The sequence below is a fragment of the Drosophila grimshawi genome, unplaced genomic scaffold, assembly GCF_018153295.1.
Source record: "Drosophila grimshawi isolate 15287-2541.00 unplaced genomic scaffold, ASM1815329v1 contig_1367, whole genome shotgun sequence".
Lineage (NCBI taxonomy): Eukaryota > Metazoa > Arthropoda > Insecta > Diptera > Drosophilidae > Drosophila > Drosophila grimshawi.
The window spans coordinates 9,503,380-9,528,288 of NW_025062889.1; the positions used below are offsets into that span (position 1 = coordinate 9,503,380).

Sequence of the window (24,909 nt, forward strand, 5' to 3'; positions counted from 1 at the left end):
TTATTGCGCACCCAATTAATTGAGAACTCTAAAAAAAAAAACAAACTAGCAAATTTAAAACAGATTACTAAAAGCCAAAAACCGAACAGCGAAAGGGAACGCTTAAAAGGAAGGTCTACAAAAATTAATTACACTTCAGAACTTTTGCTGTTGATGTTTTTGTTTTTGTTTATCTAGAATACCCTGTAAGAATACCAAAGAAGGAGACGGTAAGGTTATCTATACAAATTAACAACAATTTTGTTTGATAACTGAATAAGTTGATTTATACTATTTACTTTGTGTGTAATGTGGATAATAATAAGTAAACAAAAAATGTATGAATGACAATTAAAAGCAGAGAGTATCTCGCAGTCAATCAGTCACATCTAAATCGATCTGACTTTATATGTATTTATTTTGGTTCTCACTCACAATTAAAACATTTTCTGTTGTTTTTTTTTTGTTTTGTTTCGTTTGTCATTTGTTGCAGCAGCGCAAATTCAATTAAACAATGGAATCGCATAAACAAATCTACAGCAGAGAGAAATACGCACACACACACTCACATATATGTGTGTATATATATATATATATATATATATATATATATATATGGAGCTGGGACCACCCTCAAAATTGGTGCTCGCTTGTGCGCAACTTTTTTTTAATAGTTTTAATTGAAAAATGTGCAATTAAAAGTCGACTGCATATGCAATGCAGCGCAGCGAATTGCAGTGAAACGGGGCGTATGTGCAATTTATAATAAACGTGAACAACGTCAACAAACACAAAAAATATAAATGTATATATATTAAAAGTCAACGCCAAATAAATTAAAAGACTTAATTATACCGTAGGTTCAATTCAATTACATGGCATTTAATTAAGCGCATGAAATGCCCCGAAGCCTTATCGAACAAGCTGATAATCTACAATACAAACAATTTGCGAGGGGCGGCTGATAAGTAAACGGCTGTCCATACATATGTCATTCGAATTAATGAAATCCATGATTTAATAATGTATAATCACAGTCAGTTGGATTTCTTCGTTTTAGAGCAATTCCAAGGAGGAATACTGGTAATTAAACCAACTTTAACTTGGATTACTGGTGATTACCTTTCATATTCAGTCAACTTATTAGCCATCTCTCGCATATATGTACATACGTTGTATGTACAATTTAATTCCCACATTCTCCACATTCACATATCCGGTGCAATTAACCAAGGCTACAGGGTCCTTTGTCAACGAGAGTAATAAGCAAAGGTGGTCAGGACAACACTGCCCGCATTCCAACTATAAACTGTTGCACACACACAAACACACAAACACCTCGGTACTTCGCACACACATGCATACCATAATTTGGCACATGCCATTACAAAATACTGACAGCAGTGCAAACAAATGCCACTGGCAAGGCAAGGGTGCCAGTACGAGAATAACATATTAAAAGTTCGTACACACATATTTGCCAGGACCACGTCCTGTCATGACTCTGTAAGCTTGTATCTGTATCTGTATCTTTATCTTCATCTGCATCTGCACCCACATAACGGTTATGTGTGTGTGTGTGTGTGTGTGTGTGTGGCTGCAGTTGAGGGTGGGTTGCTTATTCAATTACCTGTCAAATTTCTCAATTGAAATATTGACACTCTTCAACACAACTTAAAGTTGGTATGCAATAAAAGTTTTAATTAGCTTTGGTAGAAAACTGTTATAAAACACTCATTTTGATCATTTATTTTATCAATTTCCATACACTTTTTAATTTCCTAAATCAACTAATATAGTTTTAGACTTGTAGAATATTATATTTATATTATAGCAAACATTTAAGATTCAACCCTGCCACAACCTCAGCAGAAGGACATTTTTCTCCCCCACAACGCAGAGTTCACAAAAGGCGGGTCAAGGCAGACAACACGACTTAAACACACACACTTGACATCGTAGTACCCCTTATTGTAGGGCTTAGCAAACATATTTTAGCCAAATTGTTACATTGTGTGCCAAGGAGAGTTGAGGTTTTTCTGAGAGCTATTTACCTTGCTATACAATCAAGTTATACGACTTGAATTTAATATAGAATAAAAAAGAAATGTGATATAGATAAATGTTCAAAGAGTTGTTGACATGGACTTCTGCTGATATTGCCAATCCATTTTGGCGACTGCCCACACAATTATTGACGTATTTGTAATAATTAATACTCGCAGCCATATGATAATACATGAATTATGGCATTTTGTATTGTCTGCCGCTAAGTAAGCTAAACAATAGAGGCATTGTTTACACGGATTATGGCAAACTTATCGCAACTGCAACAACTACATCAGTAGAAGTATCCGTAGTAACATGCGATGCCTGTCACACAATGCCAGTCAGTTTGTGCAGATAATTATATAGCAAATGTGTATACATGTGTATGTATTGTGGCATGCATTCGGGTATATCCAAATAGTGGAGCTGCACTCGATAGTTTATATGGTGATAGCTGCAGTCAACGTTGGTTTAATAATAGTTTAATGAGCACTTCACACAGACCGGCATTTAGCGAAGCGCACGGAATTTTTTGTCACAGATGTGAAACTTTAATATTGTTCTCAAAGGCAACATCTGGCATCTAACATCCAGCATCTGTTGTCGTTTTTTTTTTTTACACTATTCTTGAGCATTAAAGATGAGAAAATTAATGAAAGTAGGGTCAAAAAGCTATGCCAAATAAAAGTGCAGCTGCTGCAGAATTCCGCACTCAGACTTTAATTTTTGTTGTATGCTCAAACCAGCCGATAATTAATTACAATTGGTTCATAAGGATAAGGAAGTTGTGGAAAATGCATTTATCAATTCGAATAAGGAATAATAAATCACACTTAATGCATTCCTGGGTTTCTTTTTAAGCTACTGAAATCAACTTGATTTTGGGTTTTGTGCAGGAATTTGCCGTCGATTTCATGTCGTCATCTTTCAGTCAGTTTCAATTGTAAAATCAATTGTCTTATTATTATTTTCAAAAGGGAACTTAATAAACCATAGATTAGATTTTGTTGTACGTAGAGCTAGATACTAGATCTCGGCAACATATTACAATTACTATGAGTTATTCACCCGCTCAACTACAATTAATTCAGTTCACCTATGATTCAACGACGGTGCTTAATTACTGAACCCAGTGCGCAGTGGCCATTCCAATGATATGTATTTGTGCACATTATGACGAGCATAAGATCATAACCTCTCGCCGTTATATTAGTGTAATAACAGGGACTTATCATCAAATGCACGTTCCATTTAATTGAATTTGAACTACGAGTACGCGACAACAATTTGCAATTCGTTGGCTCAACTGGCGCAACGGCAGCTGACTCGTGTGGGTGTGCATAAGGTGCAAGGTGTCAAGCCTTATCAGTATATGCAACAATAACTGTAAGTGTCTTGATTGATGTCGTTGTAATTCGACGAAACCCGAGACAAGTACAATACTTGACTGTCGACTAGAACTGAATTCAATTTCATGTATTTCTACAAACTAACGTTTGTCTAAATCTAAATTCTAAATTTGTATCGTTTTAAAAAATACCTTTCTTTCGATTCTAGAATATTAATATATTCGTGATCAGCTTGCCATTTTCAATGTGCTCTTTGTTTTGTCAGAATGCATTAAAGAAATTAATAATTGATTTCACGGAAATAAGTTTTGTTTTTGGCTTATTGTCAAGCGTAGACTTTGGATAATGTCAGCTTGAATTGTGATTTAGCTTAAAAGCGAGAGAAACCTTGCACAAAAAGTGCAATCAATAAACGATAACCATTAGTCATCAATATTTAAAATTGTTTTTAAGTGTTAACAAACAAATTAAACTTAAACCTCTTAGCCGCTCCTTGAATAATAAATATTTAAGTAGATACACTTCAGTAAAGAGTTCTAACCCAAAAGTCAGAAAGAGCCACGAACTATAAAAGTTATTAGCTTATACACATTTATTATTACCACCTTCAACAAATATTTACCAGGTGTCTGGAAGTCGAGTCTGGAAGCTATATTTTCATTTTCAAAACTTAATGATGCATTGATTAAGCTAGATGCAAAACAAAAATCAATTTTGCCTTATTGAGGGTCACAGTGCCATAAATGATTTTCGCTTTGACCAAGTTGCAATAAATACAAAAATGCATTCATCATACACAAAAACGTATAATCGACAGAGCCCATTTTCAATATGATTTATAAATGCAAGTGCATTCAGTCAGCAATTTTGCCTGATGATTTGCAAATGCAGGCACGCAAAATTGTGCACTTGAAGCAGCATTTATTTATATACATATATATATATATATATATGTATCTATAAACTATTAACGTTGCTTAAGGCAGCATAAATCTATTCCGAATCGAGTGCAAAATATAAAAAAAAGTTCGACACGTTGCGTCATTGACGCCTCAAAAGGCATTCGATAGGCATTTCCATTGAAATGTTTGCCATTTTTTGTAATTTTAGAATTTAGTTGTATATTAAGCTTTAATTGAGATATTGTAGCTTAGCGGAATGTGTAAAATGATTTATAAATAATTTAATGATAATTACATAGTACTAATAATCATGACTGCTATATAATTATCGCACATTTACTAATTTATGTATTTATTTACATGCTGATAAGCATTGTGAACAATAGCCAACCATATTTTATTCATATATGCATATAGATCAATAGGTGATGTAATTTAGTGGAAAAGAACACAGTACCTGATTAGTTATACCAAAGATCTTGTACGCTTGTAGAGCGAAGTCCACCTGTTCATATCAAAATTCAAATTTTAATCAGCTGGCTTTATGTTATCGGACAACTGATGCCAATAACTTTTGCCAATAAAAACCAGTACATTATTAACCAGACAAAATTTGAATGAAAGAAAGTTTTAACAAAATGTTTTCATCTACGACATAAATTTAATATTTCATATTATCGATTGAATAATGATGAAACTCAAAGAATGTGTCATCAGCGTTTGATTGACAGCATTAAGAGCAACAAGTCATATTTTCTACATCAGTTAGCGGTTTCTAGAATATTGCTACTGTTGATTAATAATCCATTTCGTTGAGTTCCACTTTTAAAGATAACCCTCGACGCGATCGAAGAGCGATTCAATTAGTGTTAATCAATTTATTTGCGATTGTGACAATGACTCAGAATCGAACAGACGTGCTATATTTGAAAAGCCGTTTCTTTGTTTCCCTTCAACAAAAACAGTTGTGTTTTAAATTGGAGCAACCTGTTTTTTTTTTTAAGATGAGACAGCACAAACCGCTGATGAGAATCTCTCTCAAACTAAGTTGAAAGTAAGTTAAAAATAAAATTAATCTATATAGCTCTTGTCTAGACACCGGTCTAAATAGACAGACACGCCGATTATGCAATGCTTTAACCTTCAGTTATGGTTTGAAACGCTTCGCTGACCCAAGTTTGTGGAATAAATTTGAATTAGATGCTTAACAACCGACACAAAAGTGAAAACAAAGGCCCACTATTGTAAAATGGCACAGCAAATGAAAATCAACAGCATTCAAGTTCAGTGTCAGGGGTTTACAATTTACATTCACCAGCGAACAAACGCAAACACGGTTCCACAATAAAACACGACACATTCCGATTCCGATTCCAATTCCAATTCCACATTCACAGATGCCACAATGTTTGTTTTACATCTGTTTTCAATACCCTATGGCCATGAAATTGGTTAAAGCAATAGGCATGGTAAAGGCATGTATGAAATAGATTTTCGAATACAGAGACTATAAGCGTAAAATATACATTGCTGAAACATACATTTCAAGTATTTCCCATCCAAGCAACCTTGTTAAAGTCAATCGCATTCGATTTAATTTAAACTTTCAGCGGAAATGAAATTGATTTTAATTTGTCTCAGTTTTGCCCCCGATGCAGACCCCTCTGACCCTTCCCACACCTTACACCTTAGATACAAACCAGCAACCACAAACAAACACAAATTAAACAGCTTTAATGAAATAAAGAAAATGTTTTGGCTGCAATATCAAACAGGAAGCAAGAATTAAAAATAAATGAATAAATTTAAACACAAAATACTCGGAATCGGTGCAAACACAAACCAAAAAAAAAAGGAAAATAAATCGAGTTAATTAGGCGAAAAGAGTTGGCAAATTAAAATTGTACACAGTATTAAAGTAGAGTATCGAATTGATTTGATGCTTTCACGGTGCATTCAACTCTGTATCAATAGAAAGGTGTATAAAAATCGGATGTGGGCACATTTTCACATGGCGTGTCTCACTCTCGAGTGCATTGCTCAGCCAAGTTCAGGCCAGGAGAAAGGCGTTGAGCCCAGGTGAAACTGAAAGCCATGAGCCAAAGTGTGAAAGTATCTGCAGCAATTCGAAATGATAGCGCACACTATTCAGTGGACTAGCTCAAAAGGTGAAAAAGAGAAAAGTGAATTGAACATTTGAAATATTTACAACAGAAAACAAATAATAATAATGTAAATTTAATCAAAGAATATCTATAATAATTATGAGGTATATGAGACATTTTAAATGTCTGATTTGAATAACATTTTATATTAGCATTCTCATAACATCTATATAAAATATATTATTTAATTGTATTAGCACAATTAAAACTCAAACAAATATTAAGCAAACTCAGAATATAATTTTCACAGATATCTAATTTCAATGACGTGCGAAGTGAACTTTGGTAATATTTGATTTAATTTGTTGTGCTTATTTTCTTCATTTTAGACCCAACTCCATGTGCATCATAGTTTTACCACATATATACTTAATGATTAAATTATTGATTTTATAGTTTGTGGCTTTTGCATTTGCTTACGAATCGAAGTGCGAACAACAAAGGAAAAACTGATTGTTTGGGATCGATGCCGCAATGAGGCGTATGCGTATTTTATTACGGGCAATTTGGCATTCCAGCCACGCGCATTTGGCTTTGTTTTCAGCGCATATTCATATTGTAATTCAGGCAATTGCGAGCCCAGCACATCAGCATTCTTGCATTTTCCCATTTCGTATGCAAATTTAGCTCACGATAATTTCAAACAATATACCCTGTACCCATGCCCAATGGGTAAGCTGAGTATTATAAAGTTGTGCAAATATACAGACATATAACTAGCAGATGGCCGTATTTCGCATAACATTCTTGATAACTCAATAATACCCCAATAAATTGCCTTTTATATAATAGTTCTTACCAACCAATGTTATATTTCTTGATCATATTTATTCAACATGTTGATAAAATGTAGATATTAAAATAATCTTTAAGAAAGGTAAAGACTCGGTATCTGTCAGTCGAGTTTTTGTTAACAAAGACTTATATCGGGCACGGACGCGAGGAGTTGAGGGGTTTTTGCGTTTTTGCGCAGCACCTTAAAAGTGTCAACAGATTTGTCGAGGCACTGGAAATGAAATAGCGTTTGCCCTGGGATCGAGCGGATAGCTGCGGCGCATTTGGGTCAGCCCCCACTCAACAGCCAATAACTGTCTCACAGATCGTGTGCAAATTATACCCTATTTTTGTGGCTATGCGCACAGAGAGTATCAATCATTTGCGCAGATGAACTAATTATTTTGAATACTAAAATTGATATTTAATTTTTATACCGTTTCCCATTTTCCGTTTTCTGAAGCCATATGAACATTTATTAGAGTTTTTAGTGTGACGATTGTTATAAAACATTTTCTACAAGTCACAACTATTATATATAAGATATATAAATCTATAAATCTATAATTTATATTTTTCATTTAAATATTCGCAATTAAATAATATTAATTGAGCAACTTTGAAGTAAGTGAAAATTAAATCAATAATACTATAAATACTATAAAGCTATAAAATTTAATATCCATTGAATTCTTTTTAAACGACATTCATTAAAATAAACATTTATTTACGCCATTCAAAGGCTATTACAAGTAATTGCGAGCACAGGGTATCTCGAGGTTAAGCAAAATCACATAAGACATTATTTATTTATTTTACTATTTTTTTTTTTTGCGAGTGGAAAACAATAAAAAATATTTATGGCATTTTGTTGTGAAGCGTTGCGGCGGGCCTTGTAATGTAATTATGCCAAAATCGTTCCAGTTCCGGTTGAATGAGGCGCAATTCGCAAAGCACTGAAAATTGCGAAAATCTCACAAATCGTTAAATGTTTACATTTTAGCGCAAATATCTTGCCAAGCAAAAGGTGGAAGGTCAGACACATGCACATGCACATGCACACCACCAATCACCCTCCTCTCCTCTCCTCTGCTCTCCTCTGCTCTACTCTGCTCTCCTCTGCTCTACTCTCGATCCTACCCCTACCTTTCCCCTACCCCTTTTTAGACGATGGGTTATCAAGCTTTTGCATTTTTATGAGCACGAGCGCAATCAAAAGTCAAAGCACTGCTGGGTGTAGCCTCAGGTTGTGGTTGGACCCTTAAACGTGGGCACCACAGAGCACAAAGTGCATTCACCCAGATATACAGCTCCAATATATACACCAGACCGGGCACGAGGCGGGATGGGGATGGGGGGAGATGTGCAATCTCACTCACGTGCAGACAAACAAAAGCGTGGAATACAAAACGCTTTTGTTTGCTGCACTTCATTGCATTCACTCAAGAGCAAGGAGTCACCACAGGAGAAAGAGTGAAAAGGAGTCGCAGCAGTAAAGTAAAGAATGAAAAGAAAATTGTAAATGAAGCAATGCGAATCAGAGAAAATAAAACTACTGCACGACTAGGAGATGCCCAGTAGCTTAGAGCAGAGACTTCAGAAAAACCAAATGGCCAAGATTATTTTCAAATTATAGTAATATATAGTAATATAACTAGAAGGCACATCCCGACTTTGTTCGCTCCAATATTTGCAAAGAAACAAATACTACAACGAAAACAAACCCAAACAAATAAACAAAGCCAAAGATCTCCGCACTCTCCCAGAGGAAGTCGCTAATACGCCAAATGGCGGACTCTGCTTAAACTTCAGCTGAATATCCCCAAACTAGAAACGAGCGCCAAAACCATATGAAATCAATAAGAAAGTTATTTTTAAATTTTCATTCTTAAAAACAATCAAAAATACTAGTTTCTTAAGCTATAAAGATGGAATTTTAAGACCCACCAGCAGTATTTGAAATGAAAACAAATAAATAAGTGAAAATTAAAAGCTTTTCCGAGTTGTTTGTAAAGCAGATTAGGGTATGGGAAATCAATGTTTTAATGATAAAAAGGCGTTTCAATATTGTAGCTATATCTTAGGGATACTTAGTTTATTTTTGCGTTGCCGAAGAACTTTTACTGTGCAAACTCGCTATACGCCTGATTTACGACATTACATGCAGCTGGCTGGCAAAGAAAATGAAGGCCAGGCCGAAAACCAAAGACATGGTTTTCCTCAGCAAGTGGCCGCCATGTGGCAGCTGCGAACTTTATGGGCAAACTTGTTAAGCAAACAGAGCAACACTCAAATGCAGCGGAGCCTTGGGATAAGCGCGTTAAAACTTGGTCTGCGCGCAACGGATGCATAAGGAAAACTCAAGAGTTGCCACAGAGAGAAAGAGACGGAGGAAAAAAGAGAGAGAGTGAGAGCGGGAGAGACTGCTGCACTATTGGGTTAGCTTTTGTGGGGCTGGTCCGTATTGTAATTAGTTGCACTCCACACGCTGCAGGCTGAGCTCTGTCTCCGTATAGTATATGTGTGTGTGTGTGGTGTGTGTTTTATTGCCCGTCTCGGTGTGTGTGAGTGTGTGTGTTTGTGTTTGTCTGTTATCGGCTGCCCAATAAACTGGAGGCTGCCTTGCACTTTATGGTTTGCATCATTAAATATTTAAAGAGCTTTGTGTAACAAGATTTGTTTATGCTGCAGCCATGTTTTCCCTTCGCTACCCCCGCTCGCCCGGCTGCGGGCAACACTACTAAAAGTCTCATCACACAAGCACAATGTTGTTCGGTTAGAGCACATAATTGCATATTTATAAGTGCCGTCGTCGTAGACGCGACAACAAATTAAGCAACATAACCAGCCACTCGTCGAAGCACTCCCTCCCCTCCCTATATGCAACTTTATGTTGAATCTTGGCTTTTAGGCATTCTGCTCCATTGTGCTTAGCAATTAGTGAAGCATTTTTGTGTTGGCAGCTGGCTTGAAAACTTTGCGCTTCAATTGAATAATGTTGAGTTGCCGCACAGAACCGAGATGATGGCATTCAGTTGTGTGGAAGCCGCAACTGGAAAATTGATTTAAGGGCTCTCATGTCAAGTTGCAAGAACTTTTGTTGCCATCGATGCTTTGTCATGGTCATGGATAAGTCCACAATGAGCGCTGAAGAACACTAGAAAACTGAAGCGTTTTCCGTTTTCATGGAATATGAATTCGATTACCTTTCGAATCTATATATGCATATATAAATATATAAAAATTTCTATGCAATTATAGTCTACTTAAGCAGTGCCAAAGAGTATAACAAGATTTATACACTATATTATTAGGAATATAGATAAGTATAAGTTGCTTATAATATTAGATATATTTTTTTATTTGAATATTCCACTCAATTCTAAAAATAAACAAAAATAATTACAAGCTTATAGCTTAAATCACATTTTCACATTTTTCACACCCTGACTTTGACCTAAAAAGTAATCTACACAAACAAAACAACAACACAGTAAAGATTAGAATACGAAACACAGCAGAGAATTCCCTTAAAGCTCCAAACAAATTGAGTAGTTTATGATAAAATTTTCTGCCTTTTACATTTAGCTTTTAAAATTTCAGTCCCAATTATTTGCTAACATTTCAATTGCAAAAATTTTAAGTTCGATGCATTATTATTTTTTGCTTTTAAATATTTTATAATAATGAAAGGTCGAGTTTTTACCCATGAATTAAATGATGATATTTTAGCGACGAGCAATGCACAAATTACATATAGTTGCGTAGCAAATACGAAAAATCAACCATAAATCGACAAAAATCCAAATGCAAATGTTGATTTTACACATTTAAATTGTAATCAAAAAAAGTGCACGGAATATCAATTAATGGGTCAATCAATGGGCGTGGCATGCAATTTCAATTGAATATTTGAATATTGTATACAATTTTCAATGCATTTGATGGCATTCGATGTGCGCTTAATGGAAAAACAACAAACCACAAAAACACACACTAAGGTACTTAAAAAAAACAAAGATAAAATTCAAATGTAAATCACCTTTAAGGTACTGTCTGTGCCGATATGATTAACTAAAAATATTTAATTAAAAAAACATTTGTGATTCACACGAACAAACAAACAAAATACTTAAACTCTGTTCCACCACTTTGGCTGACTTGCAAACTCTCAAAAACACTTGTCTGCTGATTCTCCCAGAGAACGTTATCAAATATCAATTTTGTTGCTTTCGTCATGCTTTTGTCTTCAAATGTTTAGAGTATTTAATAGTTTGGAATGAAAATATCTCTGAAAAGTTTTAATCAGTCTTCACAACCACTTTGTGAGGGTATAAATTCAACATGAAAATCGAGCCACAATCGCTTTTAAAATTTTGAATGTAGAAGCACTTGATTTTAAATATTGGATAACTTTTGACATATGATATGACTGTGGAAAGTTTGAAGCACTTTTTAAGGGTATAATTTGTAGCATGCAATTCGAGTCCGAGTCCGAAACGCGATTTCAAATTTAAATGCAATATTTATTTACAATCGCTAGCCTGGAGCTTTAGGATATGTTAATTTATGAATAAAACCTAGACAGCAAAATCAAGTATCGATATATATGAGCAGCTGTTACAAACCTTGTAATACCTTCTAGGTGAATATTGCTGTCTTGAGTTATATAAGTCAAATAATAAGTAAGAGATAACGAAGTGTTGTTGGAACATGTGTGTGAAATTGCTATGCAAATATTGTGTAATGCAAGGTGCTGAAGTAGTAAAGCTTGTCAACAGCTCGTTTTCCTATTTTTTTGTTTTTTTTTTTGCAATAACTCACTGAATAAATACAATTATAAGTCTTAGAATAGAGTTAGGGTACTTCATGCTGACTACTTAGGCAGCAAACCGGTCTTAAACCGATCCGGTCTCAGCCCGTAATCTCAGTTTGTTTTCCAACTCTGAAGCATACCGAGAATCATACAAATTGCCAAAAATAATAATAATAATGAGCGTATCTGAACCGAAATGTTTTTACTTTGTTTTTTTGTGTCTATTTATTTTGAGGAGAATCGATTTTTTGTATGAAAGGGTATGAATCAATAAGAAACAAATTATTATACACAAAGTGATTTTTGTGGTTTTAAATTGGACTTTTTTTATTGTTGCATTATTTACCAAAAGTGAATAAATAAAATATATTAAAGTCGAAAACAAAATCGAATACACAATTTTCGATCCGTATACTGACAAAGATATACACGAACTGAAACGTAAGACACTAATTCGAACCGTTAAACAAACCCTGGGAAAAATAATTTGTTGTTAAACTGCCTTGTTGGCTACTTAACAATAAATAAATACATTAAAGCGCCTGCCTTTGTACCCACTCTAATGGAAGCGGTTGCGGCTTTATTCAATTCATTAACGAAACTTTTGCTGCAGAGTCACAAGTTTGCTTTTAATGGAAATGAATTCCACATCAAATATGGAAAAACACGCGAAACAGCAGTTTTTTTTTCATATTCTTTGATTAAAAATGCAATAAGCGCTGTGAGCAGAAACAAATGAGAGGGATTTAAGTGATGGAGCTCGACTATGCTATACCCTGTTTCCCTGCATCCTTACTTATGCAAAATTGTAGATATTTAAGCATTCAAATATGCCAAAGTTAAAAATAATATCTATTGCTGTAATTGAGTTATCCATCAACTGAAAAATACTTGACTTTGTAGCCAAATTTAAAGTATATTTTTTGTATAACATCGGCAAATATATAGCCAACTATCTTATACAACAATTTACATTTAATGCTTATCAATATTACACTTTATGGGCGATGGAATCTGCTTAATCACTTGCATAACAATGTCAAAGATGACTCCTTCTGCTGCCTGTTTTAATGATACCTTTCTTATACATATTTAATGGCGTCAGGGTATTAATATATATAACTTAAAATGGAATTTATTATGAGCAAAAGAACTGCAAAAACGTTTATGTGTGTGTATGTGTGTGCGAGTGTGTGAAATGCTTTAAGTACGTCAACAGTTCAAGAGCTATGAAATGGCCTGCTGCAAAAAGCTTATCCACAGAAAAACAAAGAATAATGTTTTAGTCGAGAGAGCTCGACTGGGAGATACGCTGAAGCCGACGCTTTACGAATCACGTCTTAGATACTCATATCTGTTTGCTATTTTTGTGCTTATTACACTTGATAATGAAATGTTGACAGTAGAACGCAATATGCACAATTCTGATGGTTATATGCTGAAAACTGTAGCTCAAAATGCTATCGGTTTTCGTGCTATAATTATATATCGATAGGGCTATTATTGAGCAACTAAAACAAACGTGATCTGCACATATATACCAAATTTAAAATCTATATCTTCTATAGCTAATCAATATAAGATAACATATATATAGTTGTGGTCGAGAGAGCTGAAAAATGCATTTGTTTGAATTTGGGACTGAGAGCAATGAGAAATGAGAAATGAGTAATGGTTTCTGGCAAACAGTTGCAACAAAAGTGGGTCGACGTCGCCAGGCAGCCAGCCAGGCAGGCAGGCAACCAGCCAGGCAGCCAGCCAGGCAGCCAGCCAGGCACAACAACAACCACAACAGCAGCTCGTAATTGAGACCAAAAAGCGGGCAGCAGTTTGGTGAAATGTGCGCTAAATGCAAGAAGTATGATGATAAATGGAAAGCGCTTTTGCCATTGACTGAACATATTGTTGGCGAAAAACAAGGTCAAAAATTGGCAACAGCAATTGCCTGAATGATACGCACACCCATCGCCCCGATAAGATACGATATCTGCAGTTCGGTTTTTGGTTAAGAACAGAAAAAAAAACACATAACAAATAAACGGCTTGCGACTGGCAACTTGCGACTTGCGACTTGAACATATCTTGTTTATCTGGCTAACTTTATTATGAGCACTTAATGGGGCGCGTCTTTTGGGCACAGTCAAAATAAACGAGTATTTCGTATAAGTTGCTTGTTTATATGGGGGGTGTTCGCGATAAGAATATTCATTGTTTCAGTATTCTATTTGCACGCTTAATAATGCCATATAAATAGCTTTGTGACTTGCCCACTGGTTATCATTTTGTGTTGTTTCGTTCTCACTAATAATGAACAACAACAAAAAAAAAAAACTCTCCTTATAATAATTTCAATTTGCATTTAGTAAATGTTCGAGTTAATGATTAAATGTTGTAAGGGCTTAAGAGAGTTAAGTTAAACACCTGCCAACAAGGAAGTAGTCGTGCAATGACATTAAGGCCAACCAGAATTGATGCATCCGTTAAGCAAAACCAACAAAATAAAAACTGAAAGGCGCATTGCGAATTGCATCTTTGCAGCTTGTGCCACAATAAATTGTTTACGGTGCAAAGATGTTTTATGAATTCGCCACGACTGCTAGATTGCTAATCGTGGACATTAATTCTGCTTAGCATCTGACTGTCTTTCCTTAAAACAAGTTTATTTTTATTGATGTTTACGCCCAGCGTTGAGCAGCGGGAAATCTGCGTTTTCAATTTGCGTGAAAAGTTGTAACGCTGCACCGAACAAAGCAAGTGATAAAAAAATTCTAGAAATCATAAAAGGCTGTATGGCAAAAATATAATGAAGGAAGATAACTTTTTTAATAAGATAAATGCATTTTCTGATTTATTTTTATCACTTGTTAAGCTTCCTTTTTGTTTTAATTTACAAGCACAAGCAACTTTGTAAATAAAGAGCTTAAAATACTTTTTAAGTAGATTTAGCTGTGGTTAGAATAAATTACAAGTTGTTAAGAATTTTATGTTTGAAATATTATTTATATTCTCAGCTTTAATTACTATCTTGTCATTTTGAATTTCATTGTGCGGCGATTATATAGAATTTGATAAGCTGAACTTTATATAATTCAAAGCTAAATAAATGTGCTCATTAAAACAGCTGCTGATTATTAATAAATGTTATATCAATAAATGCTCGCGTAATAAATTCTATTCCTAACAGCACAGTATTATTTTCTTTATTAATATTCATTTATACGATTCATACAATGTCGTGTATATTATATAGAGAAGCTGTCGTAACAACGTATCGAACAATCGTATCTCAACACCAAAAGCACCCACACGTCATAAATCGAGAAATTAATAGAAAGCTTACAGTAATTGTAAATTATGCTAATAATAATAATTGGGAATTTGAATTCAATAAGCGCCTAAGCCAGAATAATAAATATCAGCAAGCAGTAATAATAATAATAATAAAATACAGAAAAAAAAGCTCATTAAAAATGCCGCAAAAAAGAAAAAAAAAAAACAATAATTATAATGCAAACATATCAATATACTCGGATTATACAGATGTGTGTCTGAGTATTTGCATTGATTCAAAGCACACATGGGGTATATAAGAGTATATAGAAACATAAACCGAGTCTGGAAATGGTAATATGTGAACAAAAAATAAAACTGGCAGCACCAAAAGCAAATAGTGAATAGGCAACAGTTGCTAATAAAAACCACAAAAAGCAACAATGTCAAAATAAACAAAACAAAGCAAAACAGCTGTAAATAGTTAGTGTTACCAACATCTTCGACAATGGGCGCAGCAGCTGCTGCTGTGGGGTGTGTGTGTGTGTGTGTAGAAAACTTCAAACCAATTGGCAACGCTGTGCGGCTTTTTTTAATTTTTTTTTTATTCGCTCTTTGCTTGGCCAACGCGCAAAAACCCGTTTTCAAAGTTGACGCACTTCACAGACGGCTACAACAACAACAACAACAACAACAGCAGCAGCAGCAACAGCAGCAAAATTGATAACAACAACAACAACAAGTACTGGCAACAACAACAGCAACAAGCAAGACCATTAAACCGAAAAATAAGCAACAATAATAACAACGCTAAACAACAACAGCAACAACAACAACCAAACTACTTTAAGGTTAAAATGTATAATTTTTTTGCCTTCGTTTTTTATTTTATTTGTTTATCTTGGTATCTGTGCTCTCTATCGCCCTCGCTCCCGCACCCATTAGCGGGCAAAATATGTTAGTTTGACTAACCGACTGACTCTGTTTGAACTGTCTGGACGCATTTTGGCCTACCTGTTGATTTGGTCATCATTTTTGAGAAACCTTCTTCTTTTTTTTTTGCTTGCACTCGTGCCGCGCTCAGTTTATAGCTTCGCCGTCTTCGTCGTCTGCTGTTAGTTTAGTTTTGTTTTGTTTTGTTTGTTTACTACTCGCTCTTCTAACCTTATTTTTAGCACTCGAATGTAAACAAATGCGGACGCCATTTTGGATTGTCCATATGCGAGGGGAGCAGTGTGTACACACCGTGATTACATATTTATTTTACGCCATTTCCATTAGCACATACACCCACATTACACACATATATGTATATGTATCCGTAAATTAGAGATATTAAATGGATTTGACAAAAAAAAAAAACATACAAACTCCGTCAACATCTCTGTCGGCTCCGGCAGCAGCAGCTTAATGGCAAAATTGACCTTAGCGAGTCGATGATTAAGATGCAAAAAAAAAATAAAATAAATAAACAAAACCAATAATATCTGAGAGATACATTTGTGTAATGCTAATGAGCGTTAATAAGATACACACCAAAACACACACACGCTTTATCAACTGTTAACTGCGGTTCACGTAGCAAAGAGCAGCAGTACATCAGTAAATAAGTACTTCGAACGCATTCATTTGAAATCAGTTGATCATTTGATCAGCTGCTTACAATTTGCATATTGTTAACTGGACAGTTGTGGAATCTCATTAGCTTATAAGTTATATACATAGTTATATGCCTGCATATACTTTATACGAGGAAAAAACGTAATCTTACATATTAAAAATGACCTGCCAGACAACAGGCTACCAATCAGCTTACATCTACATAAATTGAATTATTAATTTAAAAATCTGACCGATTTATATGCATATGCATATATGCATATAATACCCATAGCAGCAGTCAAAATAATTGGAAAATGTTACAAAAAAAAATGGTTAATATTTAGTTCAAGATTTGAAATTGTTTTCGAGATGCTTCGATTATCAGCAGTGCATATTTTATCACCAAAAAATGGGCCAGATTATTATGGAATGCATTTAGATAAGCCAATAAGTAAATATTGTATTATTTTTCACAGTAAAATTTTAATTAACACGTTCCGTTTTGAATATTTCAACAATTTTCGCTGGCAATACAAGCAGAAGATAAACAAAATGAATAAGTAAAATATATCAAAGAGTAAAATGATGCAAGCTATAAAAATATTGAAAATTTGCATTATACAAAGCATTTTTATTTTTCTATTTTATTTGGACAGAAATGTGTCAAGTTTTATCAGAATTTATAGCTTAGAAAGTGTGTCTAGAGCATATAGCTCTAGATGAACATATGATGATCAATAATATATATATATGTATAAATATAGAAAAGGTAAGCATATCTTTAAGATGAAGAAATATAATGTTAGCCATGACTGCCGTCTTCTAGAAAAGTCAGTAGTCGCCTGATTAATTTCCGATTCAAAAATCAAATGAATCTCAGATGATGTTTTCTCATTTTCTGCGCTGCCCTCAAAGCAAGCGATCAGCTCGCGATTGTTGTTGTTGTTGTTGTTGTAGTTAATGTTATTGTTATTGTTGTAGTTAATGTTATTGTTATTGTTGTTGTAGTTAATGTTATTGTTATTGTTGTTGTGCAGGTCGTGTCGATTTGTTTAGCTTTTGTTTATTTTTACATTAAACACGAGTCGAGCTCAATTTGCTGTTTTTTTGTTTTTTTTTTTTTTTGTCTAGCTATTTGTAAATATAATTAAAGGGCTTTTCTGATCAACTCACATGAGACAACAACTCATTCACCTTGTGTTTGGCTTTCGACTCGGCCCCGTTTCAATTTGTGTGGAATAAATCGAATTGAATTTGCCCCTCTTGTGGTTTTCTAATTGACAATGTGACTGCAATTATCAATCAACGCCAAGTAATCAATTAAATCAGACTATTTGATGATATGCCACTGGTTAATTTCACGGAATAAAATTTAAAAAAAATAAATAAATAAATAAATAAAAATAGCCAATTTGGTATTTTTAATGATTATATTATAGAAGTTTCTGGAAGATGATGAAAACGTTAATACTTTTTAATTAACGAGTTAGTATTTTGATTACCAATTAAATGAAAGTTATTGACAAAGAAATATTGTATACAATTAACACAATCATTTGTTTATCAAAAACGAGAAGCTGGTTCAGGCTGACTAATTTTCCAAACAACAATCGCATTTTAATCACAAATATTGTGAATACATTCGAAATTCATAATGAGCTTGCTCAGAGTGAATCATTCATTAGAAGCGTCTCGACCACATGCGGCTATGGGAATTTTCAGTCAATGCCACAAACAAAATGCTGAGAAATATTCTCACAGTTATGGCGTCTTTTTTAAATTGATTTGCCTAATACCAAAGAATGTAATTACGATAAAAATTCATAGAAATTTCATTAATGAGGTGGGGGCGAGTCCGTTTAAGTGCACGTGTTTGGCTGACTGGCCAAAGATTCGGCGAAAACAAAATACGAAATACGGAAATATATAAAAATGTATTTAGCATAAATAGATTTCGACAAACAAACAAAACGGAAACATTCAATGGCAAAAAGTAAACACAATTTTCAACGCAAGTGTAATCAGAATATAAAATAGCTTCAACTGATTAACATTATAACAATTAACAAGTGAAGAGTGCAGCAGCAGCTGGCGCCAGTTATGTGTGTGTGTGGGGGGGTGAAAGGGGAGGGTGATTTGCCGGCATTTGTGGGGAGGGGTTGGAGGGGTCGTAAACTGGTCGGGGGTTCATGTGCAATTATTGCACTTTGAGTGGCTTTTAAAAATATCACGAGCATTAAATATGTAATTTAAAAGGCAGCCATATATAAATATAGTGTGCAAGTGTACAATGTTGTATACTCTACACAAATGTACTCACAAGCACTCACACACTCAAACACTCACGCTCACCATATTCAAATTCAATGTCAACAACTGAACGCTGGACCCCAAGCAATGCACCAAATTTGAAGCTATTCATTTACAAACAAAAATACATATGCATATATATAGAAAAAGAAGAGGGCAAATGATTCCGCAGTTTTATTGTTGTTTAATTTATTCACAGCTGTGTAAAATAATAATGATTGTTTTTGAAGCGAAATTCGCATTAAAAAAAACAACAGAGAAGCGCGCGTTATTTTGCCAGTCTGGCAACGCTGCGCTGAGCGCAAAAGATTTAAACTGCTGCAAGGTGAGTTGTTTTTGTTGTTGCTGCTGTTTTTGTTGTTTTAGCTACTTAAACCATCATGAAAATGTATTGTTGCTTAAAACGTACACTTTTGGTTTTGCTGGCTCTTTTTGTGCACTTCATTTTACACTTGAGTTGCGTTTGTTTGCACACATTTTCAAACCGAAATTGTATATTTTTTTTTGTTGTCGAACTGTTTTGTTGGCGCAAAGTCAATTAGCAGACTTTATTTAAATACTATGGCTACAGTTGCACTCACATTCGCACTTTACATATTATTTATTTGTATTTTGACCAACAAAAAAGAATAAAGAAAAAAAACGTGCTAAATGAACGCGCAAAAGCAACAACAACACGATTAAAGGCGCACAGCTGACGCCTGTTTTTGTGAGAGCGGCTCTCCCAGTCTCGCTCAATAGAGATGGCACAGCTGCACAGTGACTCCGATAAATATCAGCTAACAAGAGCTGTGACTATTATTTCGCTAGCATATGAGTTACGATGTAATTTGAAAGCAATTTTGTTACTTTTTAGACGCATCTAATTAAGCGAATTTAAATAATTAAATTATTTTATTCATTCGTTTTGTGACACACTCGGTGTATGTTAACTGTGACTAGGATTGAGTAACAATATCCCCGCTCATCTCTAGCTGCTTCTCTCGCAAAGCAAGTGGCACAAGTTGAGAGAGAGCTGAGTATTTGCGTTTGTCTTCGTCGGCCATTGAGACAAAATGAAACACAACAAAAATAAAAAATACAAAATCAAACAACACAAGTTTTGCAAGCGCAACGAGTATAAAAAAAGAAGAAAAAACTGGCAACTGATTCGACGGTGATGACGACATTTACCTATTTTTTTTTTTTGCTGTTAGCAGGCTTAAATTTTAAACACAAAAAATTAATTAACTTACATTTCTCCTTGTCAAAGTTGGTTGCTGCTGCTCCACTTCCACTTCGCGTCAAAATGAAAAAAACACAAATAAAAACACAAACACACAGCGCAAACCCGAAGAGAAAGAGAAGTTGACGCTGGCAAAAATTTGCTTTTCCCTCTTTTTTTCGAGCTCTTTTCTCGCTCAGTGTTTGTTGCTGCTGCTGGCTGCACTTTCACCGCGCCTCGCAGCGTTTTTCACAATTTTCACGTGTTTTCTCTATTTAGATATTTGTATAAAATTTTAATTTTTTTTTCAGCAAATTATTTTACATGACTTTAATTTTGCTAGGGTTAAGCAATAATATTTTTTAGCACACACACACGTTCAAAATAAACAGACCACGCACACACACACACTATTAAACACGCATACACACAGGCATGCAGCACTCAAGTACGTGGATTTGTTGCTGCTGCTGCTGCCTGCTGCTTTTGCTTTTGTTTTCTTTCTTTGTTTTGGCACTCGCTCATTCATCCAATTAGACTAAACGCCCATCATGTACACAACCGTTGCCGTTATTTGCAAGCTTTGCTTTCTTTTAATGCGTATGCGAATGCGCTGTTGCATTGGCTGTACGCAAAAAACAATGCGAAAGATAATTTGTGTTTTATTTTGAACGATTTTGGTCGTCGTCAGCACCGCGTCTTGCTCGCCCGTTCTTCCAATTGGAACTGAGCGTACTGCCAGTTGGCTGGGAGTGAGCGACGGCGACGGCGCACTGTTCAATTGGCCACGACCAGCCAACAGTGATGACAGCTATGCCGTTTTCCCGCAAAATATTGCTATTTTTAGCGGGTGACTAGCCATAAAAAAGTTCAAAACTAACCGAGCTACGCCAATAAGTTGTTGGCATACTCAATTTAAATAATGAAACTTATAATCAATTTCAAAATAAATTATTTACAATTCAAACAGTCTCAATAATAAGTGAATATTTTGTTTTACCGATTATTTGGCTTGATAATAGCGCGCAAAACTGAGAGAGGCAGCCAGATATGAGAGCGTCGTCATGGAGCACTTTTTGATCCTTTATACTTTATACTGAATGACTGTATTTTAATTAAATTCAATATTAATTAATATTATTTGACGAAAATAACTTAATGAAAGACATCAAGCAGATTTGCAGATATCGATTAATGCGGAACACTGTCGTTCAAAGCGAACAACAGTTGTGCAACTGTTGGCTTGACCTTGGCTTTGGATGTAGCATACTTTTAGGATGGCCTTGCAAATGGTCAAGTTGAAACTCGTTGAGCGAAGGCCTCCAGCAATATTTTTTGTTGGGTAAAAAGCAATTAGATAAGAGAAGTAGTTAAATATTTAAACAACTGCTTTTGATGCTGTTTAAGCCCTCACGGCGTCTTTTAATTAGGTTCATTACGGCTTTACGAGCTTTGCAATAAAATCCATTAAGGCTCATCAAATGCGTTCAACTGTAAATCTCAGATATGGACAGAAAAGCTAATCCCAAAAGCAGATTTTTAGCATTCGAAGCAAACTAAATTTCACACCACTTCGCTTGGCTATAATAATTGTAAAAGATATATATAATATAATATTTAAATAAGGCAGCAGGCATCCTGACGAGTGTTGCTGCATTGTGCATAAACTGATACTGATAAGACAACATCAACACGGAGTGCTCGGAATGGAATGTTTTGTTGCCGTCAAGTTTCATTTGTTGCGCTGTGCTGACTACCAACCCCACCTACCCTCCAACCACATAACCCAACCACCCTGCCACCCGGCAAGGACTCAACGTTAAAGTCAAGTCGAAATAAAAGCAGCAACACTTGCCACAGCAGCAAAGGCAGCTCCTCTTTTTTTGATGATGATGACAGCAGCAACTTGCTGCAATAATGATGCCTTCCCCAAAGCCCCCATGCCTAAACAGCTTCTTGCACGACGCACAGTGGGTCAAAATACACAAATAATTACGTGTTTGTAAAACACCGCATGGAAAATAGAAATTATAAATATATATCAATTAGCACTAATATATAAATTGATAACTTTTTTATAGATAGATCAATGCCAGTAAAACACTAAGTTGGCCCCACTGTAAATCGGTTGTCATGCTGTTCATTAAAGATAGAAAAAGTGTTGCCGACTTATAATGAGAGCAAAGCTTGAACAGAAATTTACGGCAAGCAACGCATTAAGTGACAGCCAGAGACAGCAAGAGGGGCTGCTGAAGAGGTGCAAAGAGGGTGGAGGATGCAGGGTGTCGGGTGCGGGGTGAAATTACAGAGAAATGGACTCGCCACATTCCAGAGATAAGGAGATAGAGAGAGAGAGAGAAAATATGTATAGAGAGAGAAACTTTTCCTATTTAAGCTCAATGACAAACAGCAAAGTTCGCTGAATCGAATTTTCAACTAACTCAACTCATAAAATATGCACATTTTAATTTGCAGCTAACGAAACGACGCTCTTCAACCTTGCTTCAAAGTGCGGTCCCGACTTTAATTGCCTCTGCAAAGAAAAGCTAAATTGAGAGCCGAGCAACAATGCGAAGCTGACAAAAGGCAGTCCAGGCTGAATGCAGTCCGTAGGACATAAAAAAAAATAACGCAAATAAAACGGGGAACGGGACGCACCTGGAGGCAAGCTGAGCAACTGTCAATTCATAGATGACAAAGCCGTCCAACGTCCATAGATGAAATACAACCAGATTGCAGTCTACTCTCTCCCCACAGTCTTCTCCCCTAACAACTGGCACGACGCCTTGTAAGCGTTGACAACGCATCAACACAACTAATCCCAGGCATTTACTAAACGATGGACACATCAGACATCAGAGCAGAAAATCCTTGACCAGCCCAGTTCTGTTGACTCCTTTCCCCAGCTGGCTACTGATTGCAGCGACTTCTGCTTGCAACATACATAAAAGGGAAGTTCCCCTTTTATTTGTTTTGCTTTCACCTGACTTATGCGAGGGTCTGCGAATCTTTCAACAAAATGTGTAAGGCAAAAAGCTTAAAAACCGAAGTATCGAAATCATTCTTGAAACTTGAAACGCTTTCGAAAATCTTGTATTTATTTATACTTTTCAGCAATACTTTATCAAGTACTCTTTTTACATATAGAAAACAAATAATACATTTATAATATATGCAATTTAATACCGAGAAAGATTGGTCAACTTATTTGTAAATGTATCTGATACGGTTTAATATGAATAACAATATGCTTTTGCCCTAAAGTGCCGTGCAAATAAACGTTTTTAATTAGTGAACATGAGTTGCTCATGTTGCAAGCGGACAAAGTGCGTCAATTTGTTTCAAGCCCCACCCTTGTTAAAGGGCAGGTTGAATCACATTTTACCCCCTCCGTTATTAGTGAGGCTTAATTTATAGCTGTATCGCTTTCAAATAATTTATCTATGTACATTAATTTGAGCTCGTAATGCCCATTCATCGATCTGTGTGATTTGCGCATACAACGAGCAATTTAAATTATGACGCATACGCCCGGTGGACGCCCTGCATTCAGCCGCATGTGAAATGTATTTACTGCTTTTAGATTATGGCATTATATTTATAGATTATAAGCAGACTTTTCGCAGGCAAACTATTTTCGCAAATCAAATTCACTGACAAATCGATAACATCTCAGCGCTGTAAGTCGATAAATCATATGCATTATAGACTGCCGATAAGCCACCTCAAAGTTCTTCGCTATGTAAAAACTTAAATTCCTTTAGGATAGAGATCGTTCATTTGAGATTGCCATGACCACTGGGAGCACTGTCAACCCGATAACAGCTCGATATATTTTGCGCTGTTTAAATTTCTATCATTTCAAAAATGAAATGTGAGCTGAAAAGGGATAAACTTCCTCAAAGCCCAAGCTTGATTCTGACTCACTCAATTTTTATGTGCCATTACTAATATGGTCTTTGAAACAGTTGAGTCACGTCCCACCCACTAACTAAGCTCGCCCCTACATCAGTTTTATTCTGCCAGCTGCTTTTCAACTGTTATAACACTTGGCAAGAAGTCATTCTAAAAAGGTACTTGCTATTTCTGTGTCAGCGCCGATAAAAGAGTTTAAATTATTCCCGGTGACTGGTCACTGCCAAAGCCTTTGCTGTGTGTTGCAAAGGTCACATCCTGCCGTTGTAACCCGACCTTGACTGTGACTGTGCCATTTATGTGACAGGTATAATTGGTAATTGGTTATATAATGCGAGTGCAATCATTGAAGCGTTTAATTATTTGCACTGTTACGCTTACAATACTAATTGAAAGGTCTGTCAGCTTGGGAGGGCATTCGAATGATGTAATACTTGTGGAAGATAACAGCAAGTCAAGTTGTGTAATTCAAATTAATTTCAATTCCGCTTTTATAACTAAGTGTTGTGTGTCAGTCGGTTATCGCATCATGTTTGAAATTGGAAACTCAGCTTGCAATCAATTTTATAATATA

At 35.3% G+C, this 24,909-nt stretch overlaps 1 protein-coding gene and 1 long non-coding RNA gene across 4 annotated transcripts in view; one reads left to right on the forward strand and one right to left on the reverse strand.

The window, feature by feature from the left end:
- Nucleotides 1–24,909, reverse strand: part of LOC6559795 — a 69,418-nt gene that overhangs the window by 28,701 nt on the left and 15,808 nt on the right. Inside the window, exon 1 of one of the 2 annotated variants that reach the window (XM_001986238.3) lies at nucleotides 20,452–20,481. The exons of the other annotated variant lie outside the window; for it this stretch is intronic. The gene's annotated coding sequence lies outside the window, so the exon portion shown is untranslated. Of the gene's footprint in view, nucleotides 1–20,451; nucleotides 20,482–24,909 lie in introns of those variants that run through there. 2 annotated transcript variants of the gene reach the window in all.
- LOC116804958 lies at nucleotides 6,303–7,166 on the forward strand. Of its 2 annotated transcripts, none has more exons than XR_004364953.1 (2): nucleotides 6,303–6,447; nucleotides 6,841–7,166. It is a non-coding gene; the product is annotated as an uncharacterized LOC116804958 (long non-coding RNA). The 2 variants fall into 2 exon arrangements; XR_004364955.1 differs by lacking the exon at nucleotides 6,841–7,166 and adding an exon at nucleotides 6,774–6,839.